General features: G+C 39.5%; 1 pseudogene; it reads left to right on the top strand.

Annotated features, from left to right (window-relative positions):
* The first annotated feature begins 1,561 nt into the window (after positions 1-1,561).
* Positions 1,562-2,666, top strand: LOC149252289 (histone acetyltransferase type B catalytic subunit-like; annotated as a pseudogene).
* Positions 2,667-4,921: the final 2,255 nt, after the last annotated feature.

Genomic DNA, 4,921 nt, shown 5'->3' with positions numbered 1-4,921 from the left:
TGAGTGATTTGGAAGCAACATCTTTATCTTCATCTGCATGGTTGAATGACTTGGAAGAAGCACTCTTCTGTTGCAGCTCATCTCTTTGTAGTTGCGATTCTAGCTGAAGAAACTCAATAGTTTCATGTGTTTGTTGTAGATGCCATGAAATATCAGCAAGAGTTTCTTTGCTGATGTGCACCATGTCTTCATCACTGGAGATGATCAAACTGTGAAGAATGTTTAACAACTGAATATGTTGCGCCATCTGAACTTGCTCACTTCAAATCAGGCTCTCTTGTCGTAGATGTCGTGCTTTGAACTGTTGCACTTGATTTTGTTACTTGGATGACAGGCTCGCTTGCTATGGGTCTTGAATGGCACACTCGCTTGATTTGTTGCTTATTGTACTTGCTGGGAACACTTGTTAGAACTTTCTGGAATTCACGCTCGCTTGATGACGAACTCAACTTGCTTGATTGGTGTTAGAGTTGAACTTGTTTTGGTTGCTGTGATGGTTGTTTCAAGGAGTTAAAACTCATGGACTCACTTGATTGTGGAAGGGTGTTGAACACTGTCAAAAATTCAGCCAAAAAAGTTTACAATGATTTCAATGATTCACTACAATGACTCAATTCAAGACTTGGGTGTCGGTTTCAACCGAGAATGCACCCTTTACAATTCAATGTGATTTGAGTTTCATTACAAGTTCAACAATGTTGATGTAGACTGTGCTCTAAAACGTTGAAATTTATAGATTCATTAACTTGATTGTAGACTTTGCTTTGAAATGCTGGAGTTTGCTGTTTCATGAACTTGATTGCATTTGAGTGAAATTGTTCGTTGAGGTAGAATGGCGATGTTGAAAACTTTGATTATTTGTTGTAGTGTTGTTCTTGCAGTTATGTGTTGTGCTTGCTTTATGTATGCGATGAAATTATTGATGTGTCACAACTAGACACAGATCGAAAAGCAAAAACATGAATCCATAAAACACATGCGCCATCAAACACACACAGTGTACCTTAGATCCCCTTATTCAATTTCGGGTGGATCTAGGACACAATCACCACAAATAATATGTCTTTATTGAGTATTGAGATCATCAACCTTTCATCTTTTACAACATTGCCATGAAAGCTTTCTAAAACAATGAGAATTTGAAACTCACAAATTTGGAAGGAAATGCGTTCAAAAACCTGACTCAACCTCCTACATCAATCAATTCTCCTTTGAAAAATCTATCACTTCAAATATTTCAAAAATTAAAGCAGCATTTCTCATCTCACATCATATTCACCATTAATTCTCTCTTCGTCCCAAATATTATTCTCCACTAACTCTAACCCATTAAAGTTCATGAAAACATTAAGTGTTAAACTTCATTCTCACCCCACTCATTCTCTCACATAATGTGAAAATTAATTCACTTACATGTAATTTTAGGATTAAGCAGACTGTTGACTGTGACGGCACTCCAATAGAGGAAACAAAAACACATTTCCCGCCTTCGCATTTCCATTTATATCTCAATACCAGTTCTCATACATTTTATTGGCCTTCAAATCTCTAATAAGAAATAATGGCTCCCGTCAAGAGGATCGAACCAGAGAAAACGAAGGCTAACGAAGGCAAGCCGAAGCACCAGAAATTAGCGTTCGCCATAGACACAAGAATTGAAGAAAATGACTGCATATCACTTCATCTTGTGAGCACCCCAGAGGAAATGCGAGATGCAGAGGGAGTGGAGGATCAAAGCTTATCATTCAACCCAGAATATAGGCAACATTTTGTTGGGGAACATGGGAAGATCTATGGATACAAAGGCCTGAAAATTGATGTGTGGCTGAACGCCCTCTCATTTCATGCCTATGTGGATATCCAGTATGAGTGCAAAGTTGAGGAAGGAAAGAGCGAGAAAGAAGCAACAGACTTGACAGACCCTATGAAGAGAATATTTGGACGTGGCTTGGTGGAAGATCGTAATGCCTTTATCCAGAGTTTTTCAAGTAGCAGTCAATCTATCGAAAGTATGATCCATAATGAAGTTGAGCGTACAACAACACATGAAATTTTCACTGATAAGGGTCTATCTGCGCAAGGAGATTCAGAGAGATTGGGAGTCTCGTCCGAGATATTCTGCCTTGAATTGAGCGATCCACAGATACGAGAATGGCATGCACGCTTGGAACCACTTGTGCTTCTTTTCGTTGAAGGAAGCCAACTTCTTTTAGAGGCTGTAAATAAAACTGCAGTTTTGAGGGATTCTTATGATGTAACAGTAGAAAACCATCCGAGTCCCTTCAGGAATTACGCGATTGCATGGATACAATACGCCTCCTTTCTTTTGAACCTGTAATGCCTCCAGCACAAAACCCAAAAATAAAAGTGGGTGGTTTCCACCTCCAGGTCTAGTTGAAGAAGTGAGGAAATATTTGAAGATTAGTAAGAAGCAGTTCAAACGATGCTGGGAGATTCTTATATATTTGAATTTGGACCACTCCGATACCACAGGCTTTGTATCACTGCAAATATCTTCACGCAATCTCTTTCCATTGTCTCAGCATACATTACGAACAAACTCACACGGATGCCCGAATTGTTCAGCCATAGCGCGTCACTGGATTTTACCGCTGGCTGTTTTAGGGAGCGAGTCTGTCACAAAAAAACCTTCTTGGGAATCTTGAATGCAGCTAAATTCTTCCTGCAATTTCCAGAGCAATATACTTGCAGATTCAAACAAAATGCAGAACAGGTATCTTTCAGCTCTGATACCACATATTGAAAAGAGAAATTAACTCATAGAAATATATAAATCACACATAAAAACCCAGACAAAATATTGGCGGAAAAAGGCTGAAGCCTCATGCTTCTCTCTCATTACCCATTTTCATTACAAAAATAATTGAATATAGTGTTACAAATAAATAGATGAGAGATAGTGTTCTCAAGATAGTGCGTGCTATCTTAGACACCTTTGGTTGAGATAATTTCTCCTTTGGTTGAGATAATTTCTCACCAGACACACCAATATAGGAGTTACCTAAACTAACTCCTATCTTAGAGGAACAACCCAAGAGTTAGGCACAAATTCCTAACTTGGAATATTTAATTAATTAATTTATTTTGGATTTATTATTGTTTTATGAGAGAGGCTAACATACTCACCTATGCTTTGGCTGCACCTTGATTATTTGTTGTCCCTTGCTGTCCTATTTTCCCTAGCATGATTGTTGTCCCTTGCTTGCTTGTTGTCCCTAGCATGCTTGTTGTCCTTCATATGCCTGTTGTCCTTAGCATGCTTGTTTGCATGCTAGTTGTCCCTTGCATGATAGCTATAACATTGCATGCTTGGTGTATTTGTTGCTAAGTACCATACAACTGTCCCATTGTTAGTTAGCTATCCCTTGCATGCTACTCTCCTTCGGAGACAGATGCTCCAACAGTTCCGGCAGTTCTTGGTAGTTCCAATAGTTTCGGCAGTTCCCAGCAGTTCCAGCAGTTCCGGCAGTTCCCCTGCAATTCTGACAATTCCGATAGTTCCAGAAATTCCAGCTATTCCCAGTGGTTCTGGCAATTCCAGCTATTCCCTACAGTTGTAGCAGTTCCCGACAGTTCTGACAGTTCCGACAATTCTGACAATTCCGGTAATTCCGCAATTCTAGCTTTTCACACTAGTTCCAATAGTTCCCGATAGTTCAGGCAGTTCTGACAGTTCCCCGCAGTTCCAGCAGTTCCGACAAATCCCAGCAGTTTCGACAGTTCCTGTAGTTCCGACAATTCGGGCTGTTCTCGGCAGTTCCAACAATTTCGGCAATTGTGGCAGTTCTGACAATTCCAGCAGTTTCAACAATTCCGAAAATTTTGGTAGTTCTCGGCAGTTCCGACAATTCCAGTAGTTCGGGCAAGTTCGATAGTTCTAGAAATTCGAGCAGTTCTGGCAATTCCGGCAGCTGCAGCGATTCCAATTTTTCCCAGTAGTTCCAGGAGTTCCCGGCAGTTCCGGCAATTCCAACAATTCTAGTTGTTCCCAGCAATTCTGGAAATTTCAGCAGTTCCGACAATTCCGACAGTTGCAGTAATTCCAGCAATTCCGACAGTTTCGGCTTTTCCTGGCAGTTCCCGGCATCTGCCCTCTAGATTAGGGCAACATTATCCCTTAGGATCCCTCCTCCTACTAAAACCCAAATACAAGTAGAGAGAAAGAGATCCCAAGTGTGTTGAAATGACTTGAAGACCACCTCTATTTATACTAAAACATTGAGCACAAGTGGGGTTTATTTGGTTGTTGGCCGACCTTGACGAATTGTCCCATAACACAAATAAATTCATATCTTCATGAATACTTATCGGAATCTGATGATCTTTAGATCAATCCTACACCTCTCAATGAGAGGGATCCAAGAAAAATATCGGCTTCCATTTATAAAATGACCCACATGGAGTTTGGCCCTAGTTTCCAATTTTAAAAAATACTCTATTCTCTTAACTAAATCAAAACAACCTAGAATAAAATATATATTAGTTATAATTTGAAACAAAATGATCAATTCAAATGACCCGCTCCAGATGTGGAGATAGTGGGCAGTTGCTATTGGTGATAAAATTCTAGAATCAATGCTAGCTTGAAACGATAATAAGGCCTAATGTTCATGTTACAGATGAGTACATGATCTTGTAAAGGTGGAAGTAGTTGAGTTTCTTGTTCAATAATAACCTTGGTTACTTGAAGGTAACCATATGGTTTGATTAAAAACTCCCATGTCAATTCGAAATCTACCTTTGAAAAATTCTTGATCCTTTTACTGCATTTTGTCGTGTTACTTTGCCATTTTTGCTTTACTGAATCTGCCCCTAGGAAAACTTCATCTTCATCACTTGATTACATACTAGATTACCTGACTGATTGGTGATAGATTGAACAACTAAAATGGAAAGCCTC

The sequence above is a fragment of the Pinus tabuliformis genome, chromosome 7 (assembly GCF_031772625.1).
Source record: "Pinus tabuliformis cultivar Carrire ecotype Pingquan chromosome 7, CPIR1, whole genome shotgun sequence".
NCBI lineage: Eukaryota > Viridiplantae > Streptophyta > Pinopsida > Pinales > Pinaceae > Pinus > Pinus tabuliformis.
This window is presented reverse-complemented; position numbering and strand designations above follow the sequence as displayed.